This window comes from Bos mutus, chromosome 29 (genome assembly GCF_027580195.1).
Source record: "Bos mutus isolate GX-2022 chromosome 29, NWIPB_WYAK_1.1, whole genome shotgun sequence".
In the NCBI taxonomy this organism is placed as follows: domain Eukaryota; kingdom Metazoa; phylum Chordata; class Mammalia; order Artiodactyla; family Bovidae; genus Bos; species Bos mutus.
In genome coordinates, this window is record NC_091645.1 from 13,424,892 (window position 1) to 13,446,865 (window position 21,974).

Here is a 21,974-nt window from a genome sequence, read left to right on the forward strand (position 1 = left end):
GAGCCACTGAATTAATAATTGTGATAATTTCACTTCAGAAGGAAGACGTTATGATTTAGTATGAATTTATCTATAATAATATCTGGTGTTTAGTAAGTACTTCATAAATATTTCCTTCTTTGACATAGGAGAAGGATTCTTGGAAACATGTCCTAATTTTTAACTGCAACCCATATTATTAGCATCGGCTGGAATTTTGAAGGTCAAGATGATTAAACCAAACAGGAATAATTCAAAAACCACAGTGCATGTGCGACACTCAACATTTAGGAAAAACCCTGGTGCCTCTATGACTTAGGGCTTATAACACTTTACTTTGCAGGTTAGCAGAGCTGGTTTCATAAGCAGGTGACCAGGACAGGGCTCACAGCTTGGCGCTCGGAAAGGCACTTTGCTTGAGATGTAAAGTTCAGTGATTACCATCTAGAAATTCTTAACTATTTGATCTTTGAATTTGTAAGTGAATTCTGATGACACAGTGGAAGGTGGTTCGGGGAAAGGGGCTTTGGTTCATGTGTGATACTTCCTCCCATCTCCTTTCCACATCCCTAAGGTTGGATTCTCTGATATTTGCCCTCTGCTCCCTAGTACTCCAGGCGCCAAACTGCCTGGCTTCCTCTTCCTTGCCCTGCAACTGGTGCCACCCTTACCTAGGGCCACAATTTGAACAGGAATGGGAGGTCCACATTCTTTCAGTGCACTGCCAATGCCTGATGTGGACACACGGAGAGAAAGACTTCGAGTCAGGCATACCCTGTGCAGTTTCTTAGGCTGGGGAGCATGGCAGACGCCCCTGACTTTGGCTGGCAGGGACGTCACACATTCAGCAGGTGTGCCAGCATGGAGCTGTCGTCCACCCCCTAATCTGGGTACTGGACACAGAGGAGAGGTTTAATCCCTTAGGGTCATCCGTCTACCCTGAGTTGAAGCAGTGGGCCCATGGGGAGGAGAGATTCACTTCCCCACCCTCGGGCAGAGCCCTTCACTCACATTTGGCCCTAGAACTGACAAATTATGGGGCCAGCCGTAAATGTTCAGCTGAGGCAAAAACTTGCACAGATATTTTATTATGTGACTGGCCCCCTCTGAACAGACATCTAGACATATGAAGCATCTCTGAGCATGGGGCCCCTGCAGCCATCTATGTACTCAACATCTTCTCTCGGAAGTCTAGTTCCAAATGCCTCAAACTCAGAACAGCTTAGATAACACAGGGTTACCTGCATCCCACCCTTCCCCAATTTCCAGTCTGATTATTCTCCAACTCCATGATTGCTTCACTTAATTTTATAATCTAAAGGCACAGAATCTCACTTGCAGCTTCCATCTTTCTCACCCTCATATGTGATACACAGAATTATACATCTATCGTTCTCAACACAAGCTCCTGCAACTTGCTTTATCATACAGCATCCACTCACTCTTGTCCTTTTCAATCAAGATGCTTTTTTTTTGCAAAGCAAATCAGATCAAATCATTTCTCTTACATTAAGCTTTTAATGACTTCTGATTTTGCTGAGGGAAAAAAGATAGCAGAGGCTTAACTTGACCTACAAGTCACTACATGACCTATCCCCTGACGACCCCTAGTTACTGCCTGTTTTTTGGTCACAAACTTCCTTTCCTAGCTCCCTAAAATTTGGAGATTCCCTTGCTGGCTTAATCACTCACCTTTCCAAATTTTTAATCAACTCTCACATATCTTCATATTGTGGTTTACTTATTGCTTCCTTCAAGGAGGCTGATTTTCTATTATACAATGTGTGCACAATGCAACATGCTTTTGTAATAACAGATTTATAATTGTTATTTATATGTGTGATTAAAAAATATTTGATTGAAGTATAGTTGATTTACAGTGTTGTTAATTTCTGCTGCATGGTGAAGTGACTTCATTTATATATATATGTATACACATATACTTTTTTTCCATTATGGTTTATCATAGATATTGAATGTGGTTCCCTGTATATAGTAGTAGGTTGCTGTTGTTCAGTTTCTAAGTCATGTCTGATTCTGCAGCCCCTTGGACTATATAGCACGCCTCCTCTGTCCATGGGGATCTCTATGCAAGCATACTGGAGTGAGTTGCCATTTCCTTCTCCAGGGCTCTTTCTGGATCCCATGTCTCTTGCACTGGCAGGCGGGTCCTTTACCACAGCCACCAGGGGAGCCCTTGACCTTGTTGCCTACCTGTGCTGTGTATAGTATTCGCCTCTGCTGGCCCCAACCTGCCACACCATCCCTCCCCTGCCCCTCTCCCCCCTTGGCAACCCCAGTATGTTTTTATGTCTGTGAGTCTGTTTCATAAATACTTTTGTGTCATATTTTAGGTGGTATGAGTAGTTCTCTGATTATGTCTCTCCCTTCAGTGGAATATGGACATTTGTGTTATACCTCTAGGAGTTCTCACAGTCAATAGTATATAGTAGATGATTAATAAGTACTGAATGAATGAATATGCATTTACCTTATGCTTTTCTTCAACAAAATTATAGGGCAAGTAATATATATATAGTTCCTACAGTCTAATATGTGGCATGACTAAGACTAGTAGGTTAAGATTATGCAACTTTTAAAGAATCATTTAATTTCTTTGGATCTTAGAGGGTCACAATAACTTGTAAATGTGTTGGGAAACAGCTTGCTGAAGCTATTTTCCCTTTAATAGGGAATTTTGTTTAGCAAACCTCACGTTATTTTGGCTTTGTATTTTCACATTTTTCATGTGTGAGCAGTAATGTGTCCATTTTGGAGAGGTTTATTTCAGTTGTATAAATATGTAGCTCATTGTTCCATTGCTATTTTATTTACTTGTTAGCTCGTGTTCATGCCTCAGGACATTTTTTAACATGCAAACAACTCACCAGGTATAGTAAGGATAGAGAAGAGGTAGTGGGGGGTGTGTGTGTGTGTTAAGATAAGTTTTATATTTTATTCTGAGGTTTTCGTCTTTTCATTTGTTTTTATAAAGTCAAAATTTTTTCTAGAAAACATTCTAAATTCTGCAGTGACTCAATACTTTCATTTAGTAAACTGCCACCCAAAAAACAGCCCTGGGCAACCAGTCCCACTTACTATAACTGTATTGGAACCTCAGGCTCCCCTTACCACCACACACGCGCGCGCGCGCACACACACACACACACACACACACACTGTCTTCTTTTCATCCTCAGTTCCAGAACAGCTAAGCTGTTGTTGACCTTGTGTCCCTTTCCAGAGCCTTGAACTTTATGACCAAATTCAACTGTTTAGTTTATCTGTCTGTCTTCTTCCCAAGATGGCAAGTGTTTTGATGGTAGGAACAGTTTCTCATTAAAATTATATTCCCTGGGACTTTGCTGGTAGTCCAGTGACTAAGACTCTGCACTCCCAAAACAGGAGGCCAAGGTTTGATCCCTGGTCGGGAGATAAGATCCCACATGCTGCAACTAAAGATCCTACCATACGTTAAAAAAAAAGAGAGAGAGAGAGAGAGATCCTGCATGCTGCAAATAAGAGCTGGCACAGTCAAATAAGTAAATAAATATTTGAAAAAAAAATTATATTCCCTGACTAATCCATAGCTTCTCACATAATTGCTGGGTGAATGATTGAATTAGGCCTTATGAATACCCAGGATATGATCATTTAGGATGCTGGGAGGGATTGGGGGCAGGAGGAAAAGGGGACGACAGAGGATGAGATGCCTGGATGGCATCACTGACTCGATGGACGTGAGTCAGAGTGAACTCCGGGAGTTGGTGATGGATAGGGAGGCCTGGCGTGCTGCGATTCATGGGGTCGCAAAGAGTCAGACAGGACTGAGCGACTGAACTGAATTGACTGAACTGAGTGGTGACCCATTCCCGTATTCTTGCTTGGGAAATCTCATGGACAGAAGAGCCTGGGATCCATGGGATCCATGGGATCTCAAAGAATTGCACATGACTTAGTAACTAAATAACAACGAAACCACCTTGTCTTAGCATCACTCCATCTAAGCATATCCTCTGGGTCACCTCAAGGAGCGGATTCAGCCTACTGTTTGCGTCCTTTTCTTCTTTCTCTTTTACACATGAACTAGACTCCAGGATATTTGCAAAACAGAGCGTTTCAATAACTCAGCACTGATTAGGATCCTTTCAGAATTCTTCAATGGTGTTCATAAATGGAATCTGGAGTTCAGGAGTCAGGCAACTCAAGTTTAGTAATGGCATCTGTTATCTGTCTGTGTTTGAATGAGTGTTATTTTTGTGTGTTTGAATTAGTCATCTTTATCAGTTAATCTGGCTTGCTAATAATAATGATTTTGCCAGTTGGTTGTTAGAATCAAGTGAACTATTATAAATGAAACCACTTTGTACAGAATAAAATATCCTTTCATGATAATTATCACTTATTTTTACTTACTGGTTTATGAGCTATTTTATTGCTGAAGACTAGACTAAAAATCTGACTTTTTTTCCAATATGATTAACCAATTTCTATTCTGAAAGGTAATTCCTTATTAATAATTCTATGGATGATTTCTGTATGTGATTACCAAGAAGAATTTTAAGTTTGTGATTTTAAAACCCTGAATCTAAAATATGGATACATAGTAACCATATGATGCTGCTGCTGCTAACAAATTCTATGCGTTCACCATGTTGGAAAGTTAACTACCTCATCTGATGCTCAAAGCATGACTTGTAGTAGAATCCTGGTTTATAGTTGAGAATATTGATACATTAATAAAAGAGCATTGAAAATTTCAGACCTACCTTTCTCGTTCTCTCTCTCTTTTTCTTTTATTCTTGGGCAAGAAAACCCAGTCAAGCATTTGTGATGACATTATTCGTTGCATACAATCCAGAGACAAAAGAGCTCTGTTAAGTTTTGTGGGGGAGGAGGGAATGTTATTTAGATTTTTATAATGCTTTCATAAAGATATTCTATTTATCTTAAAATGATTTTCCCCATTAATTGGGTTCTAGAAAGCACATTATATTTCTGTCAATAGAGTTAAAATGCATATGGCTGTAGGTGCCATGTGTTCTTATTTTAAAATAAGAAAGCAATTGTCTTGATAAATCCAATGGAAATTTTTGAAGAAAAGTTTCTTTACAAAGAAATTATTTCTACAGACTACTTTGCACAAAGAAAATACTCTAATGACAAAAGCCTCCCTTGTTTCTAATATCAATGCCTATATTTTTCTCTCCAGGAGTGGAAAAAAAAAGTTATCAGAAAATGGAATTTTTTTAGTGGTTTTGAGAGAAGAGCTTTTTCACCGTGAACATTTTGACAATCTCTGTGAAACCAATGCATAATTAATCCTTACTGCAAGCTCTTGATATTTACAGGGTCTAATATATCAGAATAGTAGACTTGGCCATGACAGCTTCTTCTATTTCTCAGCATATTGGATAGCACAGATAGATAACAAGCAAATCAACTGTGTATAATCATGAAACCTAACTTGAAGCATTTGTATAGAATTAACAAAATTACTAGTGTTAAGGACTATGATTAGTTCTTCCCAACCTCATTAATTGAAATAATTTTACCCACTGACTTAATCATGAGATTTTCTTAAACCATAATTATATTTTTAAAAATGTTGACATATTAGTGCATATTCTCATAAGGTAACGACTACTGGAAAACACAGTTAGAGTTAAGCTTTACAATGCATTTTGAAGTTTAGTAGGAGATAGGTCTTATTAAACCTGTCTATAATCTCTTGATCCCTGGAGTCCTATACTGGGGTCTCTGCAGGCTTCTAGCAATGTTTTGAATAAAACTCAAAACCTACACTCTATACTTTGAGCCCTTTTGGATATAAAGAGGAAGGGGATAAGCATGTGAATGGATTCCCTGTGTGTGTTATTATTCTACTAAGCTTTTGTGCTTATAAATTCTCATTTTATCTCTCAAATACCATGTGAAGGGGAAAAGGGGGCCAACATGCTTTGAAAAATTACTATTTGCTAGGACTTTTATGAATTATTTCATTAATCTTAATGGACAGTATTCCAATTCTATACAGGAATAAACTGAGTCACAGTTTAGTGACTTGTGTTGGGTTCCACAGGTGGAAAGCGAAAGATTTAGGGATACAACTTGGTCTTCTGATGCAAAGTCTCAGGCCTCTTGCTTTATATCATGGCTGACAGCCTGGCAAGGGCTGCCGCACAATTCCTGCATGGCTGGGCCCTGTTTGGCAAGCCCTTTATTTCTGCCAGCTGATTTCATTTGACCCTCAGCCACAGATACAGGGCATGATTAACAAAATTCTATGTTGAGGTATCAGATATAGGAAAAGACTTGAAAGGAAACTGATATCCTGGCCTGGACACAACAAGGACAAAGGGAATTTTTGTTGACAATTAGACACTTAAGATGGGTGAGTTCTCAGCAGGGGAAGGACATGAAGCGTTACCAGATTATCTTCCTAGTATGAAATCAAGACTCTAATGGATAAAAAGAATCACATGTTCCAAAGCAGAATAATCAAATGATACCTCTGGGTCATCTGTCATGTGTCTATAACAGGGGAAAGACATGATATCTGCTTAATAAAAGTAAATCTAGCTGCATAAACAGAACACTTTTAAAATAGCCAGTGGCTTGAAACAATCTAAGTCTAGTTTTCACCTACCATAGTTTGATGTATTGTTCCTGATCCGGTAGCATTCTTAAATAGACTTTAAAAATAACTGTGAATTTTGACTGCCTTGATAAGATCATTGAGGACTTAGACAGAAAGCATCGTATCTTTGAAGTAGAAACCTTGTCTCTCTTATTTACCACCACACTCACTGGGAGACAGATCCCTACCTGAAAGAGAGTTTAAGTGCTCAAAAATTTTTTGTTAAGTGAATGATTAACTGAATGAATGCTATCTAAATATGATCATGTGATTTACTGACCTCACAGAGTTTTCTTTTCACTTTTAAGTTTCTAAGTCAAGAGTTGTTTAGTCACTAAATTGTAGGTGATACTTTTGTGACTCCATGGACTGTAGCCTGCCAGGCTCCTTAGTCCATAGGATTTTCCAGGCAAGAATACTGGAGTGGGTTGCCATTTCATTTTCCAGGGGATCTTTCCCACCCAGGGATTGAACCCACATCTCCTGCATTGCAGGTGGATTCTTTACCATTGAGCCACGTGGGAAGCCCCCTGAGCCAGGAGAGGAAAGGTTTATTCGTATACCTTGCAAATACTTATTGAGCTACCATAATACATAAGATACTCTGCTAGGTACTGGAGATAAAATAATGTCAAGAGAGCATCTGTTCAGCTCTTTGAACTATGGGTAAGTATATTTTAGAAGATATGGTTACAGAAAATAAATATTTTGTGTTATTTGAAATGATACAATGTGGGGCGAAACATCACTGTTTGTAGCTCCAAAAATCATAGCTAGGTATTATGGATATAAGTTATAGGAAGGCAACATTCTACCTAATGCTAATGGAAAGGCTTTTAAACAATTTTCTTCTCCAAAATGTAAGTTCTGGCTCTAGAAGTGATGAGTTCCTTTTCACACATAAGCTGGGGAAAACTAAATATCATTAATAATTACATAGTTGATATAAAATTCAGCTGTAAAAGTGTCTTGGGTGCTTATTTGAATATTTGTAAAAAATTTCAGTTGTTAGTATTAACAGTTGTAGTAAAGGAGACATGGAGAGAAGGAAGGTTGGTGGTAAACCAGAAAGCAGCTTGCCATTTAGATCCATGAAAGAGAGTGTGAAATTCATCTGGTTTGTAACTCAGTTCTTATCTATTTGCTCAAATTTGGAACAAGAGGATCCAGGTCCTGTTATATCAGTCAGATTACAGATATGTTCTAAATTCTACAGAATTCCTCCTAAGTGGTGTATTGGCGTCAGTTGCCTCATGAAGCAAAGCTGTCTTTAGCATTCTCTTCCATTTGCAGAGGCACTTAAGAAATTTTTCATGAACCAGGGGACTTCTCTTTGGTAAAATGGAGTTAAATACATCACTAAAGTACATCTAAAATTGTTCTTTCACCTAAATCATACCAATTTTCTCCGCCTCGGGAAAGGATTGCCAAGTTTAGGAAAGAATACCAGATGCCCAGTTAAATTTGAATGCAGCATCTGAGACATGCTTTTACTAAACAATTACTGTTTGTTTATCTGACATTCAAATTTGATGAAGTATCTAGTTTATATTTAATCTGTCAACCTTATTCCAGGACAATATACACAGTGGGGCAGTCATCAACAAATTGTACATGTTAACTTGAAAATAGGAAAATGTATTTATGTGAAATATAGACATTTGCATTGCCCCAGAATTTTTCTAGTAATCAGAAATAAGATGTCAGTCATACTCTCCTAATTCGTCTCACCCCCTCCCATGTCTACATGTCTATTCTCTGTGTCTGTTTCTCTATTCTTGCTCTGCAAACAATTTCATCTGTACCATCTTTGGGAGAGTAGAACTGACATATATATACTATAGTGTGTAAGACAGAGAGCTAGTGGGAAGCTGCTCTACAACACAAGGAGCTGAATCTGGTGCTCTGAGTTGTCCTAGAGGGGTGAGATGGTGGGGGTGGGAGGGAGTTTTAAGAGGGAAGGGATATATGCATACACGTGGCTGATTCACTTCATTGTACAGCAGACACTAACACAACCTTGTAGAGTGATTATAACCCAATAAAAAATAAAGAGCTAACAAAAAAAAAGAAAGAAATATGATATGACTTTAAAACTGTCTTTTCCCTTATGGATTTCAGAGTCTAGTAGTCACAGATGACAAGAATATAAAGCAAAACCAAAACACAATATCACTGGCACTGTGAGAGATCTAATTTGGGGTAGGTTGCAAGTAACCAAGGATGGGAAGTGTGGGCCTGACCTGGCAGGAGTGAGGAGACTTCAGGGAAAGTCTTATCACACAGACAATGTTTAAGTTGAATCTTGAAAGATAAAATGGCCTTCACTGGGAAGACAAGTTCTACTGTAATACTTATTGGAGATGATTTTTCTATCAACATCCACATTATGTCATAAGTCTGCAAAGTATAGCAGTAAACAAAAAGTTGGATGTTGCAAGCCAGGGGTCCTTCATTTTTAACCAAATGAAATGTATGCTTTGAAACCTACATTATTTTTATAAGCAAAAATGAAGAGTTACTTAGATATTTAGGACTCTAAGCAGAATCCAGAGAATATCTTTAAAATGAGAAACCCAGCTCTTACTGAGGGAGTCAATAATATATTAATTATTATTTTGAACCAGCTTGCTGTTGTCTGTTTATTGGTCTTTCCATAAAGTATTTCATTTAAATTTATTGGGATGGATTCTCCTCATAGCATGTAGCAAGCTATTAAAAGCAGTGCCAATGAATAAAATAATTACTCAAAAGCATGGCCACCAGCTGAGCCAGAGGCTTGATTGGTTAATCATTTGAAGAGCAGTGGCTATGACAAGATGCCTTTATTTAAACTTATCCCAACCCTGTGCAAAAGCACAAAGAAAGCTCATTTGCATATCAGCTTCATATTGAAAAATAGATATCATGATGAACTAAAAAGAAAGATAATGTAGTAATATTAGTAGCTGATTGAAAGGTCCTACAATGAGACTTAAAGGAAGATGAAATAGAAGTAACTAACAGGTTTTAGAAAACTAAGATCATGGCATCTGGTCCCATCACCTCATGGCAAATAGATGGGGAAACAGCGGCAGACTTTATTTTTTTGAGCTCCAAAATCACTGCAGATGGTGATTGCAGCCATGAAATTAAAAGACGCTTACTCTTTGGAAGGAAAGTTATGACCAACCTAGATAGCGTTTTCAAAAGCGGAGACATTACTTTGCCAACAAAGGTCCATCTAGTCAAGGCTTTGGTTTTTCCAGTAGTCATGTATGGATGTGAGAGTTGGACTGTGAAGAAAGCTGAATGCTGAAGAATTGATGCTTTTGAACTGTGGTGTTGGAGAAGACTCTTGAGAGTCCCTTGGACTGCAAGGAGATCCAACCAGTCCATTCTAAAGGAGATCAGTCCTGGGTGTTCTTTGGAAGGACTGATGCTAAAGCTGAAACTCCAATACTTTGGCCACCTCCTGTGAAGAGTTGACTCATTGGAAAGGACTCTGATGCTGGGAGGGATTGGGGGCAGGAGGAGAAGGGGATGACAGAGGGTGAGATGGCTGGATGGCATCACCAACTCGATGGACATGAGTTTGAGTGAACTCCGGGAGTTGGTGATGGACAGGGAGGCCTGGCGTGCTGCAATTTATGGGGTCGCAAAGAGTCAGACACGTCTGAGTGACTGAACTGAACTGAACAGGTTTTAGAACCCTCTGTGTGCTAGGTTCTTTATAGCATCTATTTAACTCAAATACAGTGTGATAGTTAGAATACAATTATATATATATCTATATTTAATAGTTGAGGTAAAAAGTTCTGAGATGTTAAGCAACTATAAAAGGACTATTTAGTTAAGTAGTAAAGCTGAGATGTGAGCCAACTCATTTAGCACCAAAGTCCAAATATTTAAACTCTACCAAGTTGTAGGTAGGCATATTTAAGTCCAATACTGATGATGATTTTAATTTTATACTGATTTAAATTATTAGAAAGTAAAACAGACTGCTCCCCCAAAATGGCAAAGTGGAGTGTTTTGCCCCTACAATTTCCAAAAACAAGCCTAGTCACCCGTAGATAAAAAAGAAAATTTCTAATGAAAGCAAATTTGTGCTAAAATTAAAAAAAAAATCCCATCTAGTCTAATTCTCTCCTTCTCTGTGCTATTTATTGCATGTGACTTACTCTTTTCCACCTGAGATTACCTCTTGATATTTAACAACAACCATTTTCAAGAGTTTTTATTATTTCTGCTATCATTTCTTCTTAGCCTACCTTTTGTTTTGTGAACTAATTTTGCCATAAGATTAATCACTGATTTTTTACTCACTCCTGACTACTCTTTATCCAAGTAGACTCAGAGGTTCTTGTTTCCCTACTCCCACTGTACTCTGTACATATTTCTATCATAGTTCTTATTATAATTTATTAGAGATAGTATATGTGTTTTCACATCTAGATTGTAAGTGCCAAGCTCTTTGGGGATCAAGAGGCTACTAAAATCATCAGACAAAAATGAGAGGAAAGAGTTTGTGGCCTATTGTGAAGAAAAGAAGTTTGCAAGGATCACATCATTGATTCTAAGAACATAAATACCCTTACCCTCTAGAGGTAATATCACAACTTTTTTTTTTTTAATCAGTAATGCTTTATTTTTTTTTAGTATGCCTTTTAATTTTTAATATAAATTTATTTATTTTAATTGGAGGCTAATTACTTTGCTACTGCTGCTAAGTCACTTCAGTCGTGTCCGACTCTGTACGACCCCAAAGACGGCAGCCCACCAGGCTGACGTCCCTGGGATTCTCCAGGCAAGAACACTGGAGTGGGTTGCCATTTACAATATTCCATTGGTTTTAACATACATCGACATGAATCCACCACGGGTGTACACATGTTCCCCATCCTGAACCCCCCTCCCACCTCCCTCCCCATACCATCCCTCTGGGTCATCCCAGTGCACCAGTCCCTAGCATCCTGTATCATGCATTGAACCTGGACTGGCGATTTGTTTCATATATGATATTATACATGTTTCAATGCCATTCTCCCAAATCATCAAACCCTCGCCCTCTCCCACAGAGTATATCCCCTACTCATGTTTAGCCATATTCTTTAAACATGCTTTCTTTATTCCCATCTGCAATCTTTGCTTATGTTCTTTCACTTATCAGAATAATCAACATCAGAGATGACAAATGGTTTCATACAGAATATTAAAATGGTTAGTCAAAGCGCCCTGAGTATTACAAGTAGAAGAATGTAGACTCTTTTCCTTCACTGACAAAGACCTAAATTCTGTTTTCCTTCTCTGAATCCCAGTATATTTAGTCTGTATCCCACAGGATAACAGATCTAGAAAGGATTTTACGTCTGTCTGGATTTCCATTCCTCAATTGACTGTGCTGTGAATGGAGAGGGCAAAGTAAAAACGAAGTTTTTAATCTATTTTCTATCCCAATTGCAAACTATTGATAACATAATGGAAAACACAGCATTTCATTTTGATTAATTCCAATATTTTGATTGTTTCTTGGACTATGCTTTCCTCACTACAGTCCTCTAAAGAACTATTGGTAAGCTAGATTTCTACTTTATCCCTAAACATTTCCCAGGAATGTGAATGATGAAAGATGTATAAATAAGAATAAACTCTGAAAATAATTTAATACAGGAAAAAAGTTTGCACAAATTATTCAAGTTTGCTTATAAGTTATGAGGATAACAATGGTTAAGCAATGGTTACACTTTCACAGTGTAAAATACTTTATGTGATGTCCAAGATGATATAGCAATTCGACTCCAGAAGGAGACTACAGCTCAATCTAGCTCACTACTACACCCCAGGATATTCTCTCTTGGGTTAAAATGGCAGCTAGGGCTCCAACCATCATCTTCGTGTTCCAGGCAGCAAGATTAAGGCAGAGGTAAAGAAGGTAAAATGTACTTGGAGATGTCTTTTAAAGAATTTCCTGGAAATTACAATAGCGTAATTTCCCCAACCTACTGGACACAACTAAACCACATGCACCTACTTTATAGTGTAGTTTTAGTCTGGCTACCCTTCTGCTTTGTTAAAAATTAGTTTTCTATTATCGTGGAAGACAGAACACATATTTGAGGACAACTATGAGGTTTTTCCATAAGGACTATATTTTGCTTGTTTGTTTGTTTTTTGACTTTAAAGAGATGAAAAGCAACAAGATTCTGTCCTGGCGGGGGGTGGATGTTGTCTCCTAAGAAAACTTCAGTCACTGAACTTTTATTGACAGTCAAGGATTAACACATTCTGGATCATTAGAATAAAAAAACAGTATAGAGTAGAAAGGGCTTCCCAGTGGCACTAGTGGTAAAGAACCCGCCTGCCAAAGCAGGAGACGTAAGAGATGTGGGTTTGATCCCTGGGTCTGGAAGATTTCCCTGGAGGAGGACATGGCAACCCACTCTAGTATTTTTGTCTGGAGAATGCTATGGACAGAGGAGCCTGGTGGGCTGCAGTCCACTTCATGTCCATCATGAGGAGCCTGGTGGGCTGCAGTCCACTTCATGTCCATCATGAAGAGTCGGACATGACTGAAGCAACTTAGCACGCATGCTAGAGTGGGAGATAATTAAGAAAGTGCAGGATTACAATATTGTATAGGCTTATAAAATAACAGTCTATACAATAGACTGTATATGCTATATAATAATGGCACTCTGTACAAAGTGTAGTGGTGATTATGTAGCAATTTTTGGTGGAGAATTGGGAAAGGCAAGAGGGAGATTGATTTACTAGACACAGACACATCAAGGTGATGGAGAGAAAAGTTTCTGTGAGTAGATTGCCTTTTAGATGAACATTAAAAATAGGAAAACATTTAAAGCTGGTTGTGGAATTGGCCTGGAGGCTAAGGTCAATTTGTGAATAAGCCAAGGAGGTGGTTAGGCAAACAGGCAGTATTCTGAGAAAATATGTTTAATCTCATCTGAGTTGAAGTAATTTCTGTACCAGTAAGGACTCTGTGGGTTTCAATCTGAGTTTGTTAAGGCATAAAGAAGCTTATGTAAGCAAACCCATCTGTTTATTAACTCCAGATATAAGGATCAAGAACTTACTATATGTCGAGTACAGTGCCAGGATGTAGGGTTATGGACAGTGATTAAGATCCATATAATTCCAGGACTTCACATTTCCAAAGCCTAGGCTACCATACAGTACTAGAGATAGAACTTCTCTAAGCTTGACATTACCTTCGGAGCAAATGATCTTTTTACATGAAAGGGATCTTTACTTTCTTTAGAAGTTTCCATGGAGCCTGCCCATAAACCAGGTCTCCTTTTGATGTCTTAGACTATCTACTGCAAATTCTAGTGTAGGATATGTTATACAGCAAAAGTTATAAGCTGGGATAGGAGTAAGGCAATAACAGAAACAAGCATATACTGTGTGCTCGGTACTGAACTGTAACTTTGACATTTAACCCTCCTTTGTATTCTCAACATACCCTGTGAGTTTAACTGTTGCTATCCCCTTGCTGTTCAGTCACTAAGTCGTGTCCACTCTTTGCTCTCCCATGAACTGCAGCACTCCAGGCTTTCCTGTCCTTTGCTGTCTTCCAGAGTTTGATCAAATTCGTGTCCACTGAGTCAGCGATGCTACCTAACTATCTCATCGTCTATTGCCCTCTTCTACCCTTGCTGTCAATATTTCCCAGCATCAAGGTCTTTTCCAATGACTTGGCTCTTCATCAGATTGCCAAAGTATTCAAGATTCAGCATCAGTCCTTCCAAAAAATACTCAGGGTTGATTTCCTTTAGGATAATGAAAATAAAAAAAAGAAAAACATCATCTTCCCATCTCAAGTCTGTTTACACTATTGCATTCTCTGATTGAGGATTCAGGTTAGACTAATTGAGAGGTATATCTTGATTTTTGATAATCTTAGAATTTGAATATCACACAACCAAAAAGCTAAGAAAGATGTTCCAAGTTCTCTATACTTAAGGGCATTCAAAGGGGATTTTTACAAATTATGATTACAATCCCACATAATACTTGTCTGTTGCTCTCTCTGAGAACTTGCCTCTGGTGACAATGAGCCACAACATATCTAAGAAGGATAAGCATGGATATAGATGAGCATTCATTTATCTAGTAAATTCTAACTAAGCTCCTATGCTTACTTATTTGCTAGGTTCTGGGAAAACAAAGATAAAAAATGAGCTTAGTGAATGCCCTAAAAATTAATATTCTGATGGAGGAAAGAGAAGCCATGGAACATCAATACTTTGTGTTTATGGCAATGATGAATGTATGATGTGTGTGTAGAGGAGGGCATTTCAGTCAGCCTGGGAGTGAGTCCTTGACCCTGAGTTGGGGTCAGAGACCACCCAGAGAAGGTAATCATAAAGGGGATCTTTCAAGGAAAGTACCAAGAAAAAACATGTCTTCCTCCAGGGTTCTAGAAGTAAACAGTTTATGACCTGAAACATAAGATTTTATTACAGTTATCTTTAAAAGCACACTTGTCCAAATGTGGTTCAGAGAAGAAAATTGCCAAGATCTTGTCCTGAAATCAGGATGTATCGAAGGCTGTAAATCATTCCCCAATCATGCATGGTGCAGTGCCATATTTCCACTTATTTGTTTAACATTTTACTTCCAAAGGGACAAGCAAGCTGGTTTTTCATCATGTTCTTGAAAATATGAAATGTGTCAGCCAATTATCTCCCTCAGCCCTTCATCTACACCAAAGACATGACTAGTCCACAAATTCCCCCAGAGGGATGCCAGTGTGTGCTATGTATTTCATCTCTCTTTTGTTTAATGTCCTCATCGGATAGAAAAGTAATATTTGATTGTCATGGAAACACATTAAATTCAAGTCCAATTTATTCCTACATAAACTATAAAGATGCTGCTCACGATCTTTAGAATTGTTTCCTACTGTACCTTTTTTCTTAATTTTACCTTTTGATTTTTATTTTACTTTTATTAATCATGAATCCAGTAAGTTTTCTACAGGGCCTAGCATAAATTGCCAGCATAAAGCAAAAAAGTGTCTTTTTAAAAATAGATGTGTATTATTAGTATTTCTATCCTTTATTACCAGATCCTTACAAATACACCTGTGGAGAATTTCCTTCCCGTTTTGCAGATAAGAACATTAAAGATCTTAAAAGTGAAGTAACTTGCTAAGAATGCATGCCCATAACAGAACCATAGAGCTCAGACCTGGAAGACACTGAAACATTTTTCTTGCTTTTAACTGGACCTTAAAAGTGTTCAGTAGTCAAATAACTGAAGGGACCTTAGAAAGTTTCTCCTCTGTCTCTTGACTTCAAAACACAAACTCATAAATCTATGTTTTATCATTTGTAAGGTACTTTTCATAGCTATTGATAGCGCCCTACAATACTATGAAGTGTGATCCTTAGCCCTGTTTTTAGAGATGAAAAAACAGAGGCTCAGGTAAAAATGAATTATTTTCCTCAAATATTAAACTTAGTAAGTTACAGAGCTGGCACTTGAAAGGAAATCAAGACTACAAACTCCATGCTCATATATTTCACTCTGATGACTCATTGTGAAGGCAGATTCTTCTGGGTTCAATAAGGCTGAAGATCTCAGCAATGGTTAAATCAGGCTTTCAATTATGACAGGAAATGCTTGGAAAGCAGTGGCAGCAGCAAGAGTGGGTAGGCTTAATGGTCCTCTTCCCTCCCCCTTCCTTCTCATCATAAGTATGTACAGATTCTGAGTGTTCTGAATGATTTCTGACAAAAGAATTAAAAACCAAGGAGCAGCCAAGACATCTCAGAGCACTAAGTTTTACAGTCTCAAAAATTAACCACAGTTTTCCTCAATTTGTTAATATTCATGTTTTAGACAATGAAAGATCTTACAGAGACTGACTTTGCCAATGGAATAGTACTTCTAAATTATGACTCCATAATTTGTAAATAAAATTAAACTTATCTAATGTGAAAAATCACTAAATCATCCATTTTTAAATGATAAGTTTTATAACAAGGATAACCTCTAATAGAATAATTAAATATCAATAAGTTAATATTGGGCTTCTCTAGGGTTCACTGGGAAATGCAGGAGATGCAAGAGATGCGGGTTTAATTTCTGGATTGGGAAGATCTCCTGGAGAAGGAAATGGCAACCCACTCCAGTATTCTTGCCTGGAAAATCCATGAACAGAGGAGCCTGGTGGGCTACAGTCCATAGGGTCTCAAAGAGTTGGACATGACTAAGCAACTGAGCACACAAATTAATATTACCAAGCTGGATTTTTTCATCTTCAGAACTTTGTAGATATGTGATGAGAATAAATGAGCTTAGAAAACAGGTGTAGTGAATTCTTTTACATTTTCCATCATCATAAACAAGTCAGTAATCTTTTACTTGAATGAATCCCATCCATTTTTAAGAGAAGATGATAGAAACAGTTAAATTTGACTTTCACAAACACTTATCAAGCACTATTATATCAATAATGGTGTTCAGTTCAGTTCAGTTGCTCAGTTATGTCCGACTCTTTGCGATCCCATGAACTGCAGCATGCCAGGCTTCCCTGTCCATCACCAACTCCCAGAGTTCACTCAAACTCACGTCCATTGAGTCAGTGATGCCATCCAACCCTCTCATCCTCTGTCGTCCCCTTCTCCTCATGACTCATGAACAAATCCATTATATCATTGTATAACATTACAGATGTCTTTTCAAAACTATCGATAATGCCTACCTTTTTTTGTGTCTAAATTGAGCTTAGAAATGCTCATATTGTAGTGGTTTTTGCTGTACATTGACATGAATCAGCCATGGGTGTACGTGTGTCCCCCATCACTACAATACTGTAAAGTAATTAGCCTCCAATTAAAATAAATAAATTAAAAAGAAAGAAATGTTCATATTGATGAAATGTTGAAGAAGAAGTGTCTTAAACTAAAATGACACAAAATAAAGTCAAATATGTCTGGATTCCAACATTAAGTTGTCTTTCTGTAATGCAGAACTTACAACCAATCTTGACTTTGTGGTATTGATTTGAAATGTTACATGAAATCACCTTCAGAACCTTGTGGACCCTCACACTATAGCCATCATCCTTATTACTACTGCTAATTCACTTTTGTTTTTGATGCTGTGGTTTGTTGTTGCTGTTGTTTTTATTCTTAACTTCATTATTGCTCTAAGTCTGACCAAAGATGCATTTATAGAAAGCACCCAAAGCAACACTTTGTAGCACCTCATTTTGGGATGTAGTGCTTTATATTGCTTCCCAATCAATTACTGGAGCAATCATCACTTCAATGATTGGAAGATATCATTATTTTTATATATCATTTATTATTTACTAAGCATGCAACAGATGTTATATATCCTATGATAAGGAAAAGTAATACATTTCCTTCCCTTAAGGAATTTATAGTCTAGTTGGAGAGGACACAACTAAGACAGTTCCACAAACACGTGTCAAATTGCAAATATAATAGGTATAACCGAGGAGCAGTCTCACCAGAGACTTTGCAATTAGGAAAAGTGGGATTCAATGGAGCACTAGAGGCTAAGCAGTGTGTGAAATCTACCACAGCATAAATGTTATGGATCTGCTTCCAAGTCTCACCAGCACTGCATCTCTATCCAACTGACCTCCAAGCAAATTGATGAATCTGGATTCATCTTGCAATTAAAATGCATCTGTTCCTTTAGGAAAATAATACACTATAAATGTGAAAATTCAAATAGAGAATCTGAGAAAACTAGAACCATAGAAACATGACTATAAGTATGTGACTGTGCAACCACCACACTTCATTGTCAAGTCATCTGCAGTTTATCAGAAGAAGAAATGTGCTAATATTTATGTTAGGTTCATGAGACAATGTATATGAATTATGGTGAGATTGGCTTATACAGTTGTTCATTTCTCATTGTTTTCCTGTTCAAAACCATCTTCTACATCTAACCTTGTGGTGTGTAATCATATAGTTTCTTAACCAACAATTATTTAGCACCCCAATATGGGATAGATGTTATGAATAACTTTAGAGAGACTTAGACAAATAACAAATGTATGAGTAAAATCATTTGCAAGGAACTCCCACTCAGTTATACACAGACTTGAAAGTAGATAACTATAAGACATGATGTAAATATTTTATTTTATTTGCTTATTTTTATTGCAGTAAATTTGCTTTATAATGTGTTAGTTTCTGCTGTACAAAAGTTTGTATCAGCTATTAGTATATAACTGTCCCCTTCCTCTTAAGCCTCCCTCCCTCTTTCATGCCCCATCCCACATTTCTAGGTCATTAACAAGCACCAAGCTGAGTTTCTTATACTATGTAGCAGGTTCTTACTAGCTATCTATTTTACACATTGTGGTGTATATATGTCAATAATATTCTCCCAATCTGTCCCATTCTCTCCTTCCCCATCTGTGCTCACATGTCCATTCTCTACGTCTGTGTCTCTGCTCCTTCACTGTAAATAGGCTCATAAAGTACCATTTTTCCAGATTTCACATATATGCATTAATATACTATATTTGCTTTTCTCTTTCTGACTTACTTACTTCATTCTATGTGAAAGACTCTAGGTCCATCCATATTAACAGTCAATAGAAGGTATGTTGCTGTTTAGTTGCTCAGTCATGTCTGATTCTTTGCAGTCCCATGGACTACAGCCCATTAGGCTCGCTGTCCATGGGGATTCTCCAGGTAAGAATACTGGAGTGGGTTGCCATGTTCTTCTCCAAGGAATCTTCCCAACCCAGGGACTGAATCCAGATATCCCACATTGCAGGTGGATTCTTTACTGTCTGAGTCACCAGGGAAGCCCAAGAATACTGGAGTGGGTAGTCTATCCCTTCTCCAGTAGATCTTCCTGGCCCATGAATCAAACCAGGGTCTCCTGCATCGCAGATGGATTCTTTACCAGCTGAGCTACCAGGTCTAGTAATAGCAAAAATGGGAGTGATAATCAAACTTCCCCTTGGGCAAGGGAAAGGGAAAAATAATATAAAACAAAATGAGTCACTATTCCTGGGTTGTGAAGAATGAATATACATCTGTTTATTACACAAGTGTGTGTGTTGAAATGTGTGCTTTCATGAGGGAGTGAAGAGTTCCTGATGTGAGAGCTTATAGAAGATTAGCAGAGCATGGTGACTAAGCCAGAGCATAGGCTTCACGGTCTCAGCTGTATGAAGCAGTGCCACAGATAAATATTGGTCTTTTTGCCTGAGTTCAGCATCCACTTTCTCGGCCTTGGTGGATTAATTTAAAATAATTGAAATGACAACACACATGTTTTATCTCAAAATATTTGGGCTTCTCTAAAATAGAGGATTTGAGGAGAAGGAGTGGCTCTAGAATAGATGATCAACCATATCACTCTTTCAACCTTTCAGCATTCCCACAGTCATGTCCTTGGCAGGGGTGCTCAACAGGGCTTCCTCTTCTTTGCTAGCCTCTGAAGCTGGTGTTTCTGGATCACTCTTCCTTCATTACTGGCAATTTCGGTGATATCAACAGAGGGAAAGGAGGTCACATCAGTGTCCCTTTAACTCTACAGCTTATGCTGTACAGCTTCAAACATCAGTGTCAAACCTTAATGAGGCATCATAGCATCTAGATGTCCTGGAATAGATTCTCCATTGAAAAAAGTCCTATACCCTGCCTACACCCTGGGATAATTAAATGAGAAAATTAGGAATCTGGAGCAAAAGTGATAACCTCAATCTCTAGTTATTGAACATATTACACAAGCTAGGAATTTAGCTTGCAGGATGCCTGATTCACCTGGCAACCAAGCACAGTTGACAATCAGTCCTCCTTATAGTAATGAGAATAAGACACAGACGTCAAGTTCACCATTGGATCCAAAGTTACATAGCTAGGCAATAGTAGAGCCCAGATAAGAACTGCAACCTATTTTAATTTTCGCAACGGCCATACTAATATTAGTAATAATGTAATCCTGGAATGTGAATTCAAGTGGGCCTTAGGAAGCATCACAATGAACAAAGCTAGTGGAGGTGATGGAATTCCAGTTGAGCTATTTCAAATCCTGAAAGACGATGCTGTGAAAGTGCTGCACTCAATATGCCAACAAATTTGGAAAACTCAGCAGTGGCCACAGGACTGGAAAAGGTCAGTTGTCATTCCAATCCCAAAGAAAGGCAATGACAAAGAATGCTCAAACTACCGCACAATTGCACTCATCTCACACGCTAGTAAAGTAATGCTCAAAATTCTCCAAGCCAGGCTTCAGCAATATGTGAACCGTGAACTTCCTGATGTTCAAGCTGGTTTTAGAAAAGGCAGAGGAACCAGAGATCAAATTGCCAACATCTGCTGGATCATTGAAAAAGCAAGAGTTCCAGAAAAACGTCTATTTCTGCTTTATTGACTATGCCAAAGCCTTTGACTGTGTGGATCACAATAAACTATGGAAAATTCTGAAAGAGATAGGAATAGCAGACCACCTGACCTGCCTCTTGAGAAATCTATATGCAGGTCATGTAGCAACAGAACTGGACATGGAACAACGGACTGGTTCCAAATAGGAAAAGGAGTACATCAAGGCTGTATATTGTCATCCTGCTTATTTAACTTATATGCAGAGTACATCATGAGAAACGCTGGGCTAGAAGAATCACAAGCTGGAATCACGATTGCCGGGAGAAATATCAATAACCTCAGATATGCAGATGACACCACCCGTATGGCAGAAAGTGAAGAAGAACTGAAGAGTCTCTTGATGAAAGTGAAAGAGGAGAGTGAAAAAGCTGACATAAAGCTCAACATTCAGAAAACTAAGATCATGGCATCTGGTCGTATCACTTCATGGCAAATAGGTGGGGAAACAGTGGAGACAGTGTCAGACTTTAATTTTGGGGCTCCAAAATCACTGCAGATGGTGATCGCGGCCATGAAATTAAAAGACACTTACTCATTGGAAGGAAAGTTATGACCAACCTAGAGAGCATATTAAAAAGCAGAAACATTACCTTGCCAACAAAGGTCCATCTAGTCAAGCCTATGGTTTTTCCAGTAGTCATGTATGGATGTTAGAATTGGACTATAAAAAAGCTGAGTGCTGAAGAATTGATGCTTTTGAACTGTGGTGTTGAAGACTCTTGAGAGTCCCTTGGACTTCAAGAAGATCCAACCAGTCCATTCTGAAGAAGATCAGTCCTGGGTGTTCATTGGAAGGACTGATGTTGAAGCTGAAACACCAGTACTTTGGCCACCTGATGCAAAGAGCTGACTCATTGGAAAAGACCCTGATGCTGGGAAAGATTGAGGGCAGGAGAAGAAGCGGACGAAAGAGGATGAGATGGCTGGATGGCATCACCGACTCGATGAACGTGAGTCTG